General features: G+C 35.5%; 1 pseudogene; it reads left to right on the top strand.

The window, feature by feature from the left end:
* Nucleotides 1-21,015: 21,015 nt before the first annotated feature.
* Nucleotides 21,016-23,077, top strand: part of LOC107003700 — a 57,922-nt pseudogene continuing 55,860 nt past the window's right edge.

The raw sequence follows: 23,077 nt of genomic DNA, 5'->3' as shown, positions 1-23,077 counted from the left end.
TTAAATTCATATTCATAACATAGTTCATATTCTTAACATATAGGGAGATTTACATAACCGACATAGACCATGTAAGCTACATGAAATCCGATGTTCTACACCCACGCCGAAAAGAGGTGTTATATTTCTCTTAGGTGAAACTAACTTAGTTCATTTCAAGGTGGATCCACTAGGTAAAGACCTATGTGGGAACATATCTGTGGAACCAGGAGATTATTACTAGAAACCAGAACTTGCTAAATCTAGTTAGTTTCCATTTCATGAGAAAACATATATACATATTGGGAAATGGAATTTGCTAAATGCAGCAGGAACCAACATGGAAGCAGGACTTGCTAAACGTATAAGAATCCATATAATATTCATGTTCACTTGGTGCTAAGCATAATTTCCTTTAAATAAACTTTATGTCTTTACTTAAGTTCATATTAATAAGATACTTCACATAGGAACTCAACCAAAACTACATCATATTATCTCATATATTCATTAGGTTAGAATAGACTTTGAACCTTGGAATCAACAATATGTGACAAAACCTTCTAATCACATTCATAAAGTTTTCATGAGAATAGCCATACATTCATGATAAAAAATACAACCATAATTATAGCATATCATACATATTTACACCGTATTATACTTAATCATATATAGGGTTGTGGGAAAGAAGGATCTTCTCTCACCATCACAACACAAATGATAAGTAAGCACCTCATCCTTTCAAGTGGATCAATAATTCACATGAAGGAAACAAGATAAGTAAACACCTTCCCACTTTAAAGTGGATCAACAATTCACACATACAAATCTTTAACATAGAATTCCTTCATACATGGACTTCAAGACTGTACATCAAGATCCAACCCTACCCCTTAGAATTACAGAATTATATAGAGTAATTACATGATACAATACCATAATATATGTAAAGATATTAGATTAGGAAATTCTATTCATCAATCAATCCATACAAGGGTTACAGTCGAGAAAGGAGTGGAAAACATGGGTCTTATGGAGATTTTCTTCAAATATTATAAACACACAAAAAATATACCCATAATTCATCAAATCTAAACATAAAAAATCATAAATAGACAATGAAAACGTTTTTAGAAGGTGAACCAGGATGTTGAATAAAAACCTACAATTTGGGGAAGTTTGAAATAACAATTTGAAGGGTTTCTTGGGGAAAGCTTCCGAAGAATGAAACGCTTCAATACCATAAATTAATTTTTTGAAGAATCAATGTAGAATGTTTGATCTTGGAGCTCTAGCTTTATTTTTTAGTATGTTCTTCAATGAAGGATCTCTAGAGAGAGAAATATTATATGTAATTTGGTATTCTTTTATTTGATTTGAAAGTGACTAAATTTCAAGAATTACAAGTCTTAAAAGGTTAAATACCTATCGGGAAAATAATAGAATAATAAGGACTTAACCTTTGGATAGAACTAAGGACTCACAAAGTTTAAACTTAAAATTGTACCACTCATCCGACCTTTCTCGCCCTTTTCCCCCATGGCTCACCAAGGGCACTAGGCTATTTACCAAGTGAGACCTTAGCTCACATAACTTCTTGAAAGATCCCGAAATGGGCATATTATTAAGCGATGGGATGGTCTGTTTGGAGAATCGCCAAACCATTTGGCGGCCGACAAGCTTGTTCACCCAATTTTCATAACCTAGGGCTATGGTAAACATCCCACTAGGCGACCCAAGTGCACTTTGGTGCATCACCAAGTTATTTGGGCGACCATGCTTCCCAATCTCCAATTATGTCCAAAAATGAACAAGTTCTCTTTTACCCTTCCTAGGCAGTTTAGGTCCTTACGTTCATCCTTGGTGCTTACCTCCTTCATTTTAGATTTAGCTTAGTCGTAAACATAACTGAAATATACATCAATTCTCACATAACTCTAGTTCAACCTAGACATTAACCTATAGTCACACTAACCATGATGTCAAGGCTCTAGTTTGACTAGTCAATTTTCGAGTTGTTACACTTTTTGATGAATACACACAAATATTCCTCACACTGAGTTTATTCATTCATTTCCCCTGCCAGCAGTCTTAATAACAAGGATCTGGTTCCTTGTTAGATCCCTAAGTTTTTTAAATCATCAAAACATTATATAATATCCATATTATAATCCCTCCCCCTATTTTTTTTAAAGATAACATGCTTATTCACAAGTTACCTCTATCAACAAGAGCCTTTACCGCGAATTTCATCATCCCCGAAGTTTGTCAAATCATCAAAACATCAAAATTGCATTTCCCCCTTTTTGATGATGATAAACTTTTTCAGATTCTTCCCCTATCGGCATTAGCATATCCTCTTCAAGTAGCACTTCTTCCTCCTATCGACATGACTATGTCTTATTCAAGTAGCACTTTTTTCCCGTATTGACATGACCATAATCATTTATTACTATCATTGATTTCATATCCTAACAATCTTCCCCTTTTGACATAATAAGAAAGTTTAAAGTAGTGAACCAAGTTGCCACAAATATAGTTCAAGCAAGTTCATGGAAACTTGGGCAACGCTGAGCATGACTAAAAATGCATAAAGTAATGAGACAAGTTAGTAGATACAAGGCATTTTCATTCATAAATAAAGTATCAGCAATCAAATTATTGAAAATATTATTACGAACGAGAGAAAATGAAATACCCAGTGTGTTTCGATAAAACAGGAATGAAGACTGACATGGGAATTTAAGGAGAACGGGGATGAATTAGAAGCAATGGATGGAAATAATAGAATTAGTAGAACATATAACCTATCATGTATTTTTAGAAGCATCTCTTAAAGTTCAGCATGCTGTGCTGCCACATTTTTTTTCAACCTTGTCCCTCAGATTGTTCCTCCAAAAGCAAAGACTTCAAAAAAAGTATTGTAGTATCCCTATTAGCAGGAGTAGTTGTCCTAGCTTCCATATCAACCCTGAGTTTTTCATGACAAAAGATTAGTAAGATTAAACTTACTCAAGGTCTCCGAGATGAATAGATCAATAATTGAGGAACCATTTCATATTTATTTTTTCTTTTCCATTTTTAATCATTTTTCTTGTGTCAGACACTCTCCTATTCAGCACACTTTGAGTTCTATTAATATCAACTTTTTTCGTTTTGATCATCATCTTTTCCACTTTCTTCTTTTTTCTTATTGGACCTCAGGTCCCTCTTCACACTCAAAAAATCTTTAATTAAAAATTATCTAGAAGAAACAAAATATTTAAGCATTTGAAGTTTTTTACAAGGAGGAGAAAAGATGGTTTTGAGTATTTTTGAATTTCGTAAGGGAATTTAACTTTTCTAGGGATATGGAAAGACGTATGGAGTGCAAGGGAAGTGGAAGGATGTATCATGTGGAGACAAGTGTTATCTTGATATTCAAAATATAGCACAATTATTTCATATGTGAATGATAGACATGTTGCAATTACAGTCTCATGCATAAATCAAAATGCAATGTTAAGAGTGCTAACATTCGAGAACGGACTGATTCCCTTATTGTAAGCGGAATGTTATTCCTAGATTTGTCCTGACCCCCCTTTTCACTCAGCCCCTTTTCAATGTTTGAGTACCTACAAAAGTTATGAGAATGAATTTTCTAAAACATACATAACTAAAAAGCAAGGATACGTGTTCCCTTTGCATATTCATGAAAGAGTTTATTGCTTCAGGCTGAATCTGTTCAAGAAGGTTTCTGCAATCCCAACTTCGGCATGATTATCTAAGCGAGGTCTTCTAAGAGCTTCAAGTTGCTGGTTGATCCATAAGAGGTGAGCACATCTAGTTGCACTTGCTATATGCATTGCCTCAGTTGTTGAAAGTGCAATTAAATCTTGCCTTTTAGTTCCCAAGAGTGAGATATCAGCCTAGAACATAAACCATTCATGATGTACTCTTGCTATCAAATGGATACTCAGAATAATCAGCATCACCTGGTTCCTCCAAGTAGAAAAGTCTCCTAATGGACATACTAGAACAGGGTCCCTGTCTTCTTTGATTGTCTTAGATTCTCTAAGTAGCTTTCAAATGTGATTTCGTTGGAAAACCATGGAATCTTGCATAAATCCTTAAACTTGCTTAGTTTATATCTGGAACATATCTATCAACATCAATCATTAAAGTTGTCCCCATGTGGGTATTAGTTTACTTGGCTTCAATAATGCGAAACTTCTTAAGTAACTTCTCTGTGCAGGAACCAGGTCCCTGTTCTTGAAAAGCAGGTTCTTTCTTAGGACTTTGGTGAAGATGGCAGCCACTTGATCTTCCATTTTGCAAGGCTTTAGAAGTTTGCTGATTTAAAGCCCCAAGAAGAAATTTAATTCTTCCATCATTCTAACTTAAAAATTCACTACTCATGAGTGCGAAAAACACTGCATCCAATACTTCAAATGTATCTTCAAAGATGATATCATCGATCTATACTTGAATAATCAGAAAGTCCTTTCCTAGTGATCTGAAAGAGAGGATTTTGTTGATTTTACCTTTTTTGAAACCAATATTGAAGAGGAACTTAAACAAAAGTCAGCCTGTCGAAAACCGAGTGACATACTTTGCCTGTTTAAAACTGAGCTTGATCAAATTTTGTATTCGCACCTTCACAATTCACATTATTACATTGAACTTCATCCTCTTTGGGATTCATCATATCAATTAGCTTCTTTGGGATTGCTGGATTTATAAAAAGAATATTCTTCATTAAGATAATTGTTTTGACCATCTCTCTCAATCTGAAGAACTCTTCCATTTAAGAATTTTAATTGTTTTGCAACTGACTTCTCAATTCTTACGAACTCATAAAAAATCATATGGACATCTTTTTGAATGCAAACATTTTTTATAAACAAGATAATCCTTTTTGGAGGAAGAGTATCCCAATAATGCTTTTTCAACATCATTGAGATTACACTTCTCAGTATCATCATTTTGGTAAGAAAAATGCACTATTAACCATTTCAGCCCAAAATTCCTTTGGAAGATTAACAACCTGCAGATTCCACTTAACCGATGGGCTGATCTGCTTCCTTTTAACACAAGAATCACAAACTTTATCATCTGAAAATTTTATTTTTAGAAGACAGAGGACCAGGTTCCTTGACACAAGTTCGTGAACTAGAGAAACACTTACATAAGCATATCTCTTATGAAATACCTCATCATTGTCACCTTGAAAACCAAGGAAAGTTAGATAGTCACTATGAGCAATATTCAAATTAGCAATAAACATGTTCTTCACCCATTTATCTTATAAGAGTTTAACACAATTTTCTATCAACATCACCACCTGGGAGAGCATGTTTTCGACACCCATTTATCTTATAAGAGTTTAACTCAATTTTCTTTATCGCAAATCCAAGTAACACTTAGAAGATTGTATTTCAACCCATTGACATAGTACACAACATTAAAAGAGTGTTCCACAAACTTTCAAGTACTGCCTACACCAACAATACACTTTCTTTCCTTTGTCAAATAGACACCTCCACCTTGAAGTGCGTGAGTTGGGAATCAACAATAAATAAAACAACACCGACTGATGCTACCTCCTCTACTTGTATATCAAATCACCTATAAGACTTGGTAACCATTTGAGACGTAGATAAAAATAAGCAGATAATAGAGTGATAAGAAAATCTTTTGTCTAGTGAGACAGATTGGTTTTCTTCAACTTACGACCAAAAGCAAGACCATGTCCCTTCTTCTGTTTTTTCCTCTATTTGGATGCTCTAACAAAATTTCTTGGGACCTTTTCAAGATGCTCAACCCTTCTTTAGATGGCCATCATGAATACATGAACAGACAACAAATAGTGAGCAACAATATTCTCACATTCGGGTTTACCCCCTAGACGTAACCAACATTGTCATCCGGTTTAAGGACTAAGACTAGCCTCTTAGCTTACATCATCACATTCATAATTCTAATTTAGTGGAAATTTTAAAACTTTTCATTACTTCTACGAGGAGGTTAACATAGACCTCTGCATACACATAAAATATATATATATATATATCATTTTTACATAGACCCTTCGAATAAGAAGATTACATGGCCTTATACTTTTATTGCACACACACACACACACACACACACACACACACACACACCTATATATATATATATATATAGAACATAGTCTTATAGATTGTCTCATTTCATACCATCTAAACCATCATAGCAATTTGGGCATATCCCTACATAAATAAAAAGAGAGCCACATATAGGCTTTATACAATCCGTACTCAAATGAATGGAGATAGAACAAAAGAGTATTACCACTAAAATAAAAACATAAGCTCGATAGTGGCAATCTCTCGGAAAGTGAGGACCTATCCATTTAGATGATAGAGAATATCCAAGTCTTCTTCAAGTCGTCCTGAATGAGCCTTCAACGACTGGAACCTAAAATGTTGGGGAAAAAGGAAGAAATGGGGTTAGTACGCCACTTGTACTAAGTATGAGACCATATGCACATATACTTATAAAACATGCTTATAAAATGACATTTCAATAAGTATGTATTTTTCATTTAAAACCTTAATGCATATTCAACAAGACCATACTAATCAATATTTCACATTTATTAAGTCATAGACATGTTCCTCACAATACTACAACATCAAGTCAAGTCAAATCAACCATTTATACCATATAAGCACATACATACTGAAGTAACTCTACATTCAAGTCATATTAACGATAAGCATGAACAAGAGTACATTTCACTATAACAAAGCAAGATAATTACCCATGAACCCCCATCAAGTCAACAAGTGCAATGATAAAGCAAAGACCCATAAGCTTACTCAATCAAGTAACCCAATAAGAACCATGACTAACACCCTACTTAACATAACATGACTTTTAGATATACATTTCATCTTACTTTAACAATATAGTCCAACACATATTCATAAGTTAACTAATCAACATATGATATCAAAAATGTGCAAGTTCATCATATACGTATCATATATCATTATAAGCACAAAAATAGATAAGAACATCCTCCTAAGACTCCCCTCAAGTATAACTAGTGCAATTTCAAGGTAGAATCCTATACCCCTACCTAATCTAAGCTAGACCCCTTAGGTCATCCTATTTAGAGTTCAATCCTTTAATTCATTCTACCTTTTGGGAACATCTATCTCTAACTGACATAGACAACATGAGCTATTGCAAAATCTGGTGTTATGAAAACCTACACTGAAGGAAGGCGGACTACTTGTCAAGGTAGTACCAAAACATAAAACACAGCAACTACGTGAATCCACTAGCTAGTATTCCTGTGGGGGCAAAAAAGTTCAAGAACTAGGAGATATAGTTGGGACCCTCTTTATGTTACATGCATCGTAGTCTCCAATCTCAAGAGTAGTTTAGTGCTCCTACCTTCCCTATGTGGGAAGGGACAGTCCTCACATTAGTTCACTCAATGCTAAGCTAGAGTCCCTTTTTGAAATGTTTTTAAGCCTTTAATTATCAATCATAGCATAGTTTAGGTCATAAGGTTTAACCCTTGTATAGTCCTCATTAATAGCTCAATAAGAATTGCATGAGTATAAATCCTTTCGTTACAATCCATATAAGTGAGGTTAACATATTAACATTTCATATCATAATAAGGCACATTGATAGTCATCACCATCCTTATAACATATACACCTTAATGAAACCTCAGAGCATAGTCAAGACATTTCGATTCTACATCATAACACCCTATCAATCCTAATACAAGGCATACTCCACTATCACATCATGAATTCATCATAATTAACCACAATTTGAAGCAAAGGATAGATATCACGAGACTTACCAAGTCTATTTCATAGTCCATCATCAAGGTCTTACCACAAACCCTCAATTCAACCCAATTTTGGGTATACAATATCATAATTCAATAATGAACATGATCACAAGGATAGGAGAATTACTACATCACAATTCAATACTAGATCATAGCTTAAGATAAGATACTTAGATCAATTCACTTTCTAACCTAGATCATCTTACGAAGAACTAGCATGAAAGACTACAATTCACTCAAATTTGTTCAATGATGAATGTAACAACATCAATTAATAGAAATTAAACCAATAAGCAAATAAATTGAACCAATTCAACCAAATTCACATCAATATCAAACCTAGTTAAGGGTTAATGATCATCATCTACAAACTAAATTAAATCATCAAGATATAGCATAATTAAGTTAGAATGTATGTTAATATACTCATACTATCCAATATAAAAACATAAACAAACCAATTCATAACTTAAATTTCGAGATTAAGAAGAACCCACATGAAAACCCCACTTTTGAAAATACTTTGAAGAAACCCTTTGAGGAAAAAGGTCTCAAAGGTGAATTAGATCCCATACCTCAACGTTTGATGAAGATTTGATGGTGAATTCATCCCTGTACATACACCTAATCCCTCCCCTAGATAGTCTTCAATGGTGTCTTCCAAATAGAGAGAGAGAAAAGAGAGAAGGAAGAGAATTTGTTTTGTGAGTTATGTTTAGTCTAATGAGAGTTGAGGACTTTATATGGGGGGTTAATAAACTTAATTAGGCTCTCTTAAACCCATAATTAACCACCTGAGTTCTTAACTAATAAAATGAAACGAACTTAAAATGAGCAGGAAAATTGCAGGCCCATATATGAGACAACGATCGATGGATCATTGGTCCATCGACGACTAGGCCTCCCTCTGTGTTGCACAACCGTAGTTTTGATTAGAGATTTGTGTACGCGAGGGATCCATCATTTTATCTAAGTGTTGGCCGATGGTTGGCATCGATGCCCCATCGATCCACATACGAATCGTCCTTTCCATCTCGTGGTTGCACACTGCCAAGGCAGTGTTGCCTCCTACGTGCTAGGGCCTTCCTTAAGGGCACTTTGTTTGTCCTTGGGGAGTCTTACCCGGATGTTTCGACCACGAATGATCTTAAAAACCTATTAACTACCCTTTCAACAATTTTCATAGATTTCTGACTTCTAAAATCGCGTCAAATAGGCTTAGGCACGCTAGTACCTCCTAAAACTAATTTCCAAACGTCATGGACGTTCTTGGATGGTTTAGTTCCTAAACTTCCTAAATGAACTATATTCATTGACATAGGTCTTAAAATAGTATTTAGACTTCATGGAACCTATGTTAGGATTTTAAACTCTTCTTGGATTTTCGAAGTGTTACATTATTCCCCCCTAGAAACATTCTTCCCCGAATGACACTAAAAATCTTTAGAAGGAAGGAATAGACTCAAGACTAGGAGCTCAACCAACAAGAATACATAACAACCTCAATCATGTCACTTAAACAAGGAAATTTCAAACTTCAAATACCACACATAAGTATCAACATTACATTGTGAGGAATATCCTTCTTACAACAACAATATCATTTCTCAACATGCTTTACATGAGTCAATTATGCCAAAGTTCAAATTATCAACATGCTACATATTATTTCATAAAGACTCATCATATCAAAATGCACGAGATAACTCAAACAACCCAAAGAGAAAAATTTCAAGTATAAGTGCACCCTTTACTGTAATTCACTGTAAGGAACACAACACATTATGCAAGACTTCACCAAAAATCAAAGCTACTTTAATTTTAGTAATTATTTTCATTGTTAGTAAGAACTACTAACCTTAGTTATCAAATAGATTAGGGTAACGAGACTTCATGTCGACCTCGGCCTCCCATGTTGCACCCTCAACTAGGGGATCCTTCCATAACACCTTTACGGAAGCCGCCTCTTTATTCCTTAGCTTCTTTACTTGTCTATAAAGAATTTGAACCGGAACTTCCTCATAAGATAGTTATCCTGGACACCCAGACCCTCAGTAGGAAGAATAGACTTGGGATCACCGATACAGTTTTTAAGCATGGAAACATGGAAAACCAAATGAACCAAAGCCAATTCACTAGAAAGTTTCGATTCATAGGCAACCTTATCAACCATTTGCAACATTTCATAGGGACCCATATAATGAGGACTCAACTTCCCTTTCTTGCCAAATCTAACCACCACTTTCATTGGTAAAATTTTCAAATACACCTTATCACCTTCTTCAAACTACAAATCCCTTCTCCTATGATCGGCATAAGACTTTTGCGACTAACAGGCTATTTGAAACCGGTTACTTATGATATATACTTTCTCAAAGGTTTTATAAACCAAATTGGGATACAGAAGCGAAGGCTCTTTCACTTTAAAGCATCCAATAGGTGACCTACATCTCGTACCATACAAGGCTTCATAGGGAGCCATGGAAATGGATGATAAAAACTATTATTATAATCAAACTCCACCAATGGCAAATTCTTATCCCAATTCTCCTTGAAATCAGTAATACAAGACCTAAGCATATACTCAAGGGTTTGAATAGTACGTTCTACTTCACCATCCGTGTGGGGATGAAAACTGGTACTCAACTTCACCTTAGTACCCAGCCCTTGTTGAAATGACCTCTAAAACCTAGATGTGAATTGTGCACCCCGATCTAATATGATGGATAACAGAATTCCATGGCGACACACAATCTCATGTATAGATCCTAGCATAATCTTTCGTCGAATAAGTAGACTTGACGGGAATAAAGGGAGCGGACTTAGTCAACCTATCCACAACCATCCATATAGAGACATATTGATTTTGATTTCTAGGTAAACCCACTACAAAATAAATATTGATGTCTTCCCACTTCCAAGTAGGAACTTGGATTTCTTGTAGTAAGCCACCCAACTTTTGATGTTTGGCTTTTACGTGTTGGAAATTCGGACACTTAGTGACAAACATTGCTGTCCTTCTTCATACCTTCCCACCAATATGCTTCCCTAAGGTCATGGTACATTTTTTTCAAACCTAGAGGAATGGAGTAGCGGGACCCATGAGATTCATCAAGGATCAGGTCCCTCTACTCATCTACCACGGGAACACATAATCTACCTTGGCACCTTAAATACCATCCCCCCAGGGAGAATACCTTGTTAAGCTTGCCAAGGATCGACTCCTTGAACTCCATCAATGATTTATTAACGTGTTGTTTGGACTTCACCTCAACTATCAATGATAACTGGAGTTATGTGGACCTTGAATCCGTCATTCGAAGAATCTTCCAGCCTCACACCCTACCTAGACAACCTATGTATATCCTTCCTAGGTCATTCTTCGCTTCATATATGTGAAATACACTACCTATAGTCATACGACTTAAGACATCCGCAACCACATTGGCCTTGCCGGGGTGATAGAGGACACTGATGTCGTAGTCTTTCAATAATTCTTACAACATTCTTTGTCGGAGATTCAACTCCTTTTGGGTAAACACATATTGGAGACTCTTATGATTTGAATAGACATCAACATGTAAACCATACAAGTAATGCTTTTATATTTTCAAGGCAAAAATCATAACCTCTAACTCAAGGTCATAACTTGAATAGTTTCACTCATGTACCTTAAGTTTCCTAGATGCATAGGCTATAACCTTCCCATGTTGCATAAGCACACACCCAAAACCCACTCGGGATGCGGTACAATACATGACAAAACCCTTTGTACCCTCCAGTAAGGTCAACACCGGAGTGGAAGTAAGCCTAACTTTCAACAGTTGAAAACTTCTACATGCCTCCAACCACTCAAATTTCATATATTTTTGGGTCAAGGTAGTCAAGGGAGATGCAATGGTAAAAAAAACCCTCCACAAACATCCGATAATAACCCGCTAAACCCAAGAAACTCCTAATATCGGTTGGAGTCAAAGGTCTAGGCCAATTTTTCACCGCTTTCATTTTCCTTAGATCAACCTCAACTCCCTCAATAGAGATGATATGACCAAGAAATGTCACCTACCTCAACCAAAACTCACATTTGCTATACTTGGAAAACAATTGATGTTCATTAAGTACTTAAAACACTACCCTCAAATGGTTCATATGCTCACCTTCATTTTTCAAATATACCAAGATGTCGTCAATAAAGACAATGATAAATGAATCTAAGTAATTTTGAAACACCCTATTCGTTAGGTCCGTAAATGCCGCCGGAGCATTAGTGAGACTGGAGGACATTACTAAGAAGTCATAATGACCATATCTAGTCCAGAATTCCGTCTTTGGTATATCCTCACCTCTCACCCTAAGTTGGTGATACCCCGACCTCAAATTCAATATTGGAAAAGTAGCTTGCCCCTTGGAATTGGATCAAACTAGTTGTCAATCCGAGGAGGAGGATATTTTTTCTTGATTGTGACATTATTGAGTTGGTGGTAATCAATACACATTCTTAAAGACCCATCCTTCTTCTTCACAAACAAAATCGGAGCACCCCATGGAGAAATACTAGGTCTTATAAAGCCTTTGTCTAGTAAATCTTTGAGTTATGATTTTAACTCTTTCAATTCGGGCGGAGCCATAAGATAAGGAGGAATTGAAATGGGTTTTGTATCCGGTAGCAAATCAATGCTAAAATCAATTTCCCTTTCGTTAGGAATACCGGGAAGATCATAAGGATAGACCTCCAAAAATTCACTCACAGCAGGGAGCGACTCAATTGGAGGAATTTCGGAGCCTAGATCTTGGACTCTTCCAATATGGTATAGACAACCTTTTGAGATAATTTTGCATGCTTTTAGACACGAGATGATACGACCTCTAGGAATAGAGTTTCTCCCCTTCCACTGTACAACGAGTTCATTTGGAAAGTTAAACTACACTACCCTTGTACTACAATCTATAGAAGCAAATCAAGCATGCATCCAATCAATACCCAATATAATATGAAAATCGACCATATCGAGTTCTACTAGTTCAACATAAGAAACTCTATTGGGCAACATTATATGACAATTTCTATACACCTTTTTTGCAACAACCGACTCACCAACCGCGGTACACATTGTAGCAGGTTCATGCAAAATATCGAGAAATATATCAAAATTTTTGGCTACTAGAGGAGTGACAAATGATAAAGTAGCACCAGGATTAAGTAAGTCATAAAAATCAATCGAGAAGACTTTCAGCATACCGGTCACCACGTCGGGAGAAGTCTCTAGCTCACCCCTAGAGCGAAGAACATAGAAGCGGTTCTTCATTGGAGCCTCATTTGAACCACTTTCTTGAGCTTGACCACTACCCTTGTCTTGATAAATCACATTAGGGCAATCCCTAACCTTGTGCCCACTCTTACCACAACCAAAAGAATTGTCCGTCCACTTAAGAAAATCACCATAATGCTTCTTGCCACACTTTCCACAAGTTGGCTTATCGGTTGGTGAATTAGTACCTTTTTCCCTCCTAAAATTAGGATTAGACACCCTATCAACACTAGCCTTAGGGAACTTGGAAGGAACTTGACTTGAAACCTGCTTCTTAAACATAGCCTTGTTGTATTCCAAGCCTATTCTTTGAAGTTCCTCCATCAAAAGATCTTGCTCTCTTAGCATGTCTACTCTTTCTCTTAGACCTTGCCTCTTCCACATGCTTGGAATGCACCATAGATGAGAAATGTTCATGTTGTCATGTAGCATAGGCGAATGACACTCCTCTTGCAAATCATCTGACACCCCCGTCACAAAATAACTCATTTCATCTCTAGGTTCAGAAACCAAAGAATGAGCATATTTCGACAATTTAGTGAATTTCAAAAGAGTATTCATGAACACTCATACCTCCCTGGACAAGGTTGATAAATCATCTCCATAGGAAAGAACCGATATAGAAAATCCTTCTTTAAAATCTCCCAAGTCACCAGACCGCCCCTCAATGGCCTTTTATCCGTCCATTGTATAAACCACGCTTGAGCCACATCCTTGAGTTGATAGGTGGACAACTCGACCTTCTCACTTGTGGACAACCCCATAACCAAAAGTATCTTATACAATTCATTGATGAATTCTTGGGGGTCTTTCTCAACCATAGACCCGTAGAAGGTAGGAGGGTTCATTCGAGTGAAGTACCTTAGACGGGAAGCCATAGTAGTAACTTGTTGGTGAGAATGGGGTACAACCTCTCGATGTGCTTCGGCCGTCATAGCTTGGGGTTTAGCAGTGGCGGCTTGAGCAAACTAGATGAGTGCAACCCTTATATGTCCATCCGTCAAGGGTGGAGGACTGACTGGAGCTTGTTCCATATTAGCATCTTCTTCATGTGGAGGAACTTGATCACCATGGGGAGGGAGCTCCCGCATTGGCAATTTCCTCAATTCTTCGTGCTGCATTCCTTCGAGTGTTCATTCTTGTTGTGATAACAACAATGGGATTAAATGCAACAGCACACCATATGTATACTCTAATTGCACGATATAAGATTTTCAAGAAAATGAAAGTTTCCTAGGAATAATCTAGGTTCCTATCCATAAGTGTGATTCGCTTCAAAATTATGAACATGAACTTAAATAGACGTGGTTGAGAGAGACCTTGACTCTAAGATAATTCAACCTGATGCTCATATGCCAAGTTTATCACATCCAGGTTTACCCCTTAGACGTAACTGGCGTTGTCATCCTCTTTGAGGACTAAGACTAGCCTGTTACCTTACATCATCACTTTCATAAGTCGAATTTAGCAGAAATTTGAAAAATTTTCATTACTTCTACGAGGAGGTTTGCATAGACCTCTACATACACATAATGTATATATGAGTATACATAGACCCTTTGTATAGGAATGTTACATATCCTTCTACTTTTATTGCTCATATATATATAAGATAGAAAATAGTCTTAAAGATTGTCTCATCTCATACCATCTAAGAAATCATAGAAATTTGGGCATAGCCCTACATCAATGTCAAGAGAGACACATCTAGGCTTTATACAATCCGTACTCAAATGAAAGGAGATAGAACAAAAGAGTCTTAAGCTCGATATTGGCATCGACCTCGAATACTGAGGAGCTACCTACTTAGATGGTAGAGTATCTCTAAGTCTTCTTCAAGTCGTGTCGAATGAGACTTCAGCGGCCGAAACCTAAAATGTTGTAGAAATAGGAAGAAATGGGGTTAGCACACCACTTGTACTAAGTATGAGACCATATGCACATATACTTATCAAACATGCTTGGAAAAGGACATTTCAATAAGTATGCATTTTTCATTTAAAACCTTAATGCATATTCAACAAGACCATACTAATCAATATTTCACATATATTAAGTCATAGACATGTTCATCACATTACTATAACATAAAGTCATGTCAAATCAACCATTCATACCATATAAGTAGATACATACTCAAGTAACTCTATATTCAAGTCATATTAGCGATAAGCATGAATAAGAGTACATTTCACTATAACAAAGCAACACAATTACCCATGAACACCCATCAAGACAACAAGTGCAATGATCAAGCAAAGCCCCATAACCTTACTCAATCATGTAACCCAATAAGACCCATGATTAACACCCTACTTCACATAACATGACATTTAGATATACATTTCATCTTACTTTAACAACATAAGCCAACACATATTCATATGTGAACTAATCAACATATAGTATCAACAATGTGCAAGTTCATCATATACGTATCATATATGATTATAAGCATAAACATACATAAGAACATCCTCTTAAGACTCCCCTCAAGACTAACTAGTGCAATGATTAGGTAGAGTCCCATACCTCTCCCTAGACTAAGCTAGACCCCTTAGGTTATCCTAGTTAGAGTTCAATCCTTTAATTCATTTTACCTTTTCGGAACATCTTGCCCTAACCGACATACACCACATGAGATAGTGTGGAATATGGTGTCATAAAACCCTACGTACTTTCCAAGGTAATACCAAAACATAAAACAAAAAAACTGCGTGGATCCACTATCTAGTATTCCTATGGGGGCAACAAAGTTCAAGAACTAGGAAATATAGTTGGGACCCTCTTTATGCTACATCCGTTGTACTCTCCAATCTCAAGAGTACTTTAGTGCTCCTACCTTCCCTATGTGGGAAGGGACAGTCCTCACTCTACTTCGCTCGGTTTAAAGCTAGAGTCCATTTTTGATATGTCGTTAAGCTTTTAATTATCAATGATAGGTTATTTTAGGTCATAGGGTTTAACCCTTTTATAATTATCATCAATAGCTCAATAAGAATTGCATGAGTATAAATCCTTTTATTACAATTCATATAAGTGATGTTAACAGATTAGCATTTCATATCATAATAAGGCACATTTATAGTAATCACCATCCTTATAACATATACACCTTAATAAACCTCACAACATAGTCAAGACGTTTCAATTTAACATCATACCGCCCTATCAATCCTAATACAACGCATACTCCAATATCACATCATTAACTAATCATAATTTTCCACAATTTGAAGTAAAGGATAGATATCACAAGACTTACAAAGTCTACTTCATAGTCCATCATCATGGTCTTACCAAAAAACCTTAGTTTAACCCAATATTGGGTATACAACATCATACAAGGTTAGGAGAATCACTACATCACAATTCAATACTATATCATAGCTTAAGATAAGATACTTAGGTCAATTCACTTTCTAACATAGATCATCTTCCCAAGAACTAGCATGAAAGACTACAATTCACTCAAATTTGTTCATGATCAATGTAAAAACATCAATTAATATAAACTAACTAATAAACAAATCAATTGAACCAATTCAACCTAATTCACATCAATACCAAACCTAGTTAAGAGTTAAGGATCATCATCTACAAACTAAATCAAACCATCAAGATATAGCATAATTAAGTTAGAATGTATGTTAATCTACTCATATTATCCAATAAAAAACATAAACAAACCAATTCATAAGGTAATTTTCGAGATTAAGAAGAACCCACATGAAAACCCCACTTTTGAAAATAATTTGAAGGAACCCTTTGAGGAAAAAGGTCTGAAAGGTGAATTAGATCCCATAACTCAACGTTTGATAAAGAATTGATGGTGAATTCGTCCTTTTACAGACCCCAAATTCCTCCCCTAGCTAGTCTTCAATGGCGTCTTCCAAATAGAGAGAGAAAGAAGAGAATTTGTTTTGTGAGTTATGTTTAGTCTAATAAGGGTTGGGGACTCTAATGGGGGATTAATAAACTTAATTAGTCTCCCTTAAACCCCTAATTAACCACCTAAACCCATAACTTATTAAATGAAACTAAATTAAAACGTGCAGTAAAATTGCAGGCCCATCGAGGAGACCACGACCGACGGATCATTGGTCCATCGACGGCCACGCCTCCCTCCCTGCTGCACAACTGTAGTTTTGATCAAACAATTATGCAGGCGAGGGCTCCAGCTTTGTATAAGTGTTGGGAAAAGGTTGGGAACGACGCCCCATCAATCCACACATGAGCCGTCGTTTGCATCTCGTGGTTCCACACTTCCCAGGCAGTGTTGCCTCTTACGTTCTAGGGTCCTCTTCAAGGGCCCTTTGTTAGTACTTGGGAAGTCTTACCCAGAAGTTCAACCAAGAATCATCTTAATACCTATTCTCCACTCTTTCACCAATTTTCATAGATTTTCAACTTTTAAAAGCTCGTCAAATAAGCTTAGGCACGCTAGTACCTTCTAGAACTAGTTTCCGGACGTCATGTACGTTTTGGTTCCTAAACTTCCTAAATGACTTATTTTCATTGGAATAGGACTTAAAATAGTGTTTAGACCTCATGGATCCTATGTTAGGCTTTAATATTCGTCTTGTATTTTCAAAGTGTTTCAAATATTTTGTTGTAAGGATTGTATGGAAAATCTATCTTCTTACAACCCAACCCTCTTTTAATGTTATTACCCTAACTAATTACATTTGTAATCACTTTAGAGGAAGTGGTCCATTTTAGGGATTTGCTCCGTTAATCTTTTACATGGACCAGGTCACTTTAAAACAAATGATTTTTTTTATAGAGACAAGTTCATCTTCGTTCAAAACTAGGCATCTTATTTCAAGCTCTAGATTGAAGATTCCGCAATCATTATTTCCTTTAGAAATAGTTGTAATCACCATTTTTATGTTTTCCTTCAGTTCTAGATATTCATCTTTGAGAACCATGTTTTTTCAATATAAGATATTTTAGTAACCATAACAATATTTTTGTCTTAAAAGATATCTAAGATGTTGTTCAATATATCCTTCTCAGTGGTTAGATCAATGATTTAATAAATTAGTACAACAACTAGCTTTCTCAATTTTCTAATGGAAAAGGCATTCACATTTTGGTTTAAGTCAGATAAGGTTACCTTTTCATTAAAATCTTCATCATCTTAATTTACCGTGAAATCAAAGAAAGCATCAAACACATGTTCATCATCTTGGACTACAAACAAGGATGCATCTTCAGAATGTTCTGATTCTTCTGAGTCACTTGAAGAATTACCCCAAAAAACACGAGCCTTTTTCATAACATGATCAACAGTTTTTCTTCTGCTCGACTTGTTACGGACTTAGTCCTTGCTTTTGCTTTTGTCTCCTACAGTCTTGACACATTTCTTGTGTTCAACCTTATGCATGGGGTAGTCTCTAATGAAGTGGACTGGTTTACCACACTTGAAACACACATAATTTGAGTTTTTAGCCTTGTCGAGATTTTCTTCTTGATGAGAGCTCCACATTTTTTCATGATTTTTTGAAATATTTGAGTAAGTTAGCCCATGTTCTCATTTATTTTCGGTATTTCACTTTGTGACACTTAGAGAGAAACTGATTTGTGCCTTTTTGCATCTTTCTGCCGACCCACTTCATTAATCGGATCCGATTTTTGTCTTTGTCTTTGAGAGTGAGACTATCATATTTTCGATATATCTCATCCTTAGGATCATTAGAGGTGTTTTATGATGTTGTAAAGACTTTCTTTACCACCCAATAAACATTAGCCTTTCCCTTAGCACGATCAGGGATCTGGTCCCTTCACCTTTCGTTGAGATATTTACATTCATGCTTATGGCTTTCAGATTCTCTCCTAAAGAGCCCTGGCTTTCCACCCTTTTGAAGAGGTCGTTTTCATTTTTTATTTTGTTTGAGTTTCCCTTGTTTTGAAACCCTACATGTTTATGACCAATTTTTGAAACCTTTTAGTCAAATAAGTCATCTCCTCTTCATATTCGGATGTATCATTTTGAGATACCTTTAGCACTAGTGAATTCTTCTTCTTGCTGTCTTCTTTATCGTACTGTTTTCGAGACATAGGAACATCTGGAGTTAAATATCCATTATTCAAGTCCTTGATAATAATGTAATGACGGTCAAGACTTAGTAGAGTTGCAATTCCTTGAACCAATCCCTCTCTTGGTTTTAACTAGATAGAGAGCCCAAGCTCTGACCAGCTCTCTTGACATTGTAAGAACAATAGTGTAGGCACAAGCGGTAGTATGCGTCCACTATATGTCAAGGACTAGGGCCCTTGACTCAGCAAGAACAATAACTAAAATAGATGCAGAAAGTAAATGGCAGAAAGTAAAATTTGCACGATGATTTAACTTGTAAACCCTGTTTCTCAATGGCAGTGAAATCCACGACCTGTCCTCAGAGGATTTTTAATCAAAATTCCAATTCACTCAAATGAAGTAATGATTCATATTACAACTTCTTGAAACATAGGAAGTTACCTCTAAATCCCTTCCCCCTCGATATAGTAACTTTTACTACAAAGAGAACAACTATGAAATAACACGATGGCCTACTAAGATACCCACCTCTAGATATCATAGAATTCTTCTAAGAAACAACCATGTTGCGAATAAATCATCCCACCTATATCACTTTGAATTTTTACTAAGCAACAACCCTGTTGCCCACTGAACCACCTACCACTGGATGACTTAGAATTCTGACTAAGCAGAAACAATGTTGCCCACTAAATCAGATGACCTTAACTAACTTAGACTTTTGGTAGAATAGAACAAAGATCTATTATAACATAGGAGTAGGTTTACAATGAAATCATACAAGAAACAAAGTTCAAAATACAACAAAGACACTTCAGCACTTCATCTGGTCTCTTTGTTGAGCATGAGCAATGTTCCTCCTTAAAGATAGCTTCTTTGTTTGAGATTTTGAATTTTATGAAATTCAACACTTCTTTTGCCAAAACATAGTTTTGTAATTTTGGTGAAGAGACTACCTAAAATACACACAAACTCCTTGAGACAACCTTTTTGGCGAAAAGCTTGTTGATGACCTACCACATCAAATGTGGTAGCTTTTTTGATGGCTATCTTGTCACTTTTTCAGATCACAATCTTTTAGGGAATAGGTCCCTTGAAATGTTCTTTGGGAGTTCCAGTTGGACAAACACCTTCGTCTATTCTGATTGGTTAGTACGTTGTCACCTCACAAACCATTGAGTACTCCGGAGAACTTTACAGTTGTATCCCATTATGCATCTGATGGATAGAACTCTTCTAGGGACCGAATCCCTTCATTTAGGAGACACCGAAATAGACAATCTCATTCACTCTTCCTATTTGTGCAGTACATTCTACTTTTCACCTACCACCTGACATGACAACTACCCCATTTGAATCTCAACGAGAGCACTCTGCCAGGAAATAGGTCCCTGCATTTGTAAGGATCATCAGAACACCTAGAATACAACATGCTCTGTTATTTCCTTTGAAGAAAAGTATTACCAAATGCAACTTCGTCTTCAACTTCAATTGCTTAGATATCAAGTAAAGTTAAATAGTATTAAAATCTATGACCAAACATCTGTTAAATAATAAAAAAACAGTTAGGGACACAAATAAGTACCTAGACAGTTATTTGCATAAAGATTATGAGCTTTCGAGAATCTCTCAGTTAGTTGAAGTGTGACTTTTCTAATAATTTTGATTTGTGTGATGATTCGTTGGACGTATAATCAACCACTTCATCAACCTCTCATAGAAAATATTTCTAAATTATAAATCTTATTTTTATTCTTTTGTTAAGGATTGTAATATATTATTTACAATTATTATCATTTTTATATATACGTTCTAACATTGCCTTTAGCGAAGGCAATATGGTAGCTGAAAAGTAAGCTAGCTAATTAGTTATTAAACTAATCAAGTTAGAATGAAAAATCTAGACTGACTTCCATATCATAGAATTAGATATGTCAAACGACACCTATTTATATGTTATATTATATTAAACTAGAGATTGTAGCATTAATTATCTTTCCATCTCACTTAAAGAGTAATAATTGAAGAAAAATCATTAAAATATGAAGAGACTATATTCCTGTGTTGTCAACTACTAATTAAATTTTTAATTTGAGTATATATTAAGTAAACATAATGATGTTAACAATAAATATGTATGGATGTATCTTACTTACATTCCATATTTTCTCATCTCCAATTAAGTTTAAACCTTTTTTCTCTGTTCACTCTTTCTAGAGACAAAAATTGAGGTGAGTTTTCCTTCGTATTTGTTTAATTTCATGTGTGTTGTTAGTTTTCTCAACTCAGTTGTGACTGTGTGTTCTTTTCTCATGTGTATGGTTTGATTTCAAGAGCAACTTATTCTAAAAGTTGTGTGGAATTTGGCACATTTTTGATGTAGACTTGATTTGCAATATTTTTATTTGTGGACGAGAGGGATTTACTTGTTTGACAAACATTCTCACTTTCAATTATATGTTCTGAGATTGAGTGAGCAAAAAGTTGGGTGCGGGTTCTATGGAGAAATTAAAACTTTTATATCATTTTTGATTTTGTCAATTGGAACTATGAAATAATTCAGAAAAAGTTGATTATTAGGCTTGTTTATCTATACATAGTGGTGTCGAAAAAAGATGATATATTTTTAAGTTAACACTTGTAAATCAAAAATAACAACTTAAATATATTACAAAAATCATTTTGGTATGTCCATTGTGAAGGAATATGTTTTAAGTTGAAAATAAGTTTATTTCTTATTTATATTCTTACTAGTCTCTAGGCACGTACTCTGAACGTGCATTCCATATCCATTGTCATATAATTTTGTAAAGAGAAAATTCTATTATAATGAAATCACGGTACATGTATGCATTTAGAATTTCGATGTAGACTTGATTTTAAATATTTTCATTTGTGGATAAGAGGGACTTGCTTTTGTGACTAAATTTCTCACTTTCAATCCTATGGTTTTGATTTCAAGTGAGTGAAACGTTGTGTATAAGTAGCTATGTGCAGGGGTTGAAATTTAAAATTATTGGTGATTCTGTGATGTGGTTTCTTGCAATAGTTCAGAAAATTTTATTATTAGGCTTATTATTCTATACTTTTAGGGAGTCAAAAAAAGTGTATGTATATTTAATTAACAATTTTAACGAAGAACTTACATTGAAAAACCATTTAGGTGTGTTCAGTGTGAAGGAAGATGTTTTCCATCATTTATTTTCTTGTTTTTGGTACGAAAGCATAAGATATAATTCTTCTAAAAACCATTTCTTTATATAATCTAGACAAATATTATTGGCGGATAGGGGTGTGGGTGTTGGAGATTGGGGCTACAGGGTGTGATGGTAGGGGGTGGTGTACTAGGAGAATAATATCAATGTAGAGTGTCGCGTGTAAAACTTGGTTTCCTTTTCATTAGAGAACTCATTTTGAGGATATAATGTTACAACCAGGTAGGCCACTAACTGTATGGTTCACTTGTAAGCACAAAGAAAATGGATTGCACACATCAGTTGTGCATTTCAATGTGGGTTATGAAAACATAGAAAGGTTAGTTTTTGTTTAGGCTGAGGACAATTTTTCTCGTTCCCTAGCTTCAAGTAGGCCATTCCACAAAACTAGAAAAAAGAAAGCGCCAGCAGTAGATGTTGGATTCATTGAGTGTTGTAACCCTCTGAGGGATTCATATAAAGTATTAATACACAAACTTCTGTCATATCGAATTCCAAGAGATGTAAGGGAAATGATAGAGAATAAACAATATCCCGATGTTATTGGGGGAGGTTTAATCAGAGGCAATTACGTTGCCTATTGTAGAACTTTACTAGCAATTGAAGAAGTAAAGATGGAGGTTTGTGTACAGAAATTGATTAAAATAATACTTTACTTTGGGTAGTATTAATATCTTATTGTTAC

This window comes from Solanum pennellii, chromosome 11 (genome assembly GCF_001406875.1).
Source record: "Solanum pennellii chromosome 11, SPENNV200".
Lineage (NCBI taxonomy): Eukaryota > Viridiplantae > Streptophyta > Magnoliopsida > Solanales > Solanaceae > Solanum > Solanum pennellii.
This window is presented reverse-complemented; position numbering and strand designations above follow the sequence as displayed.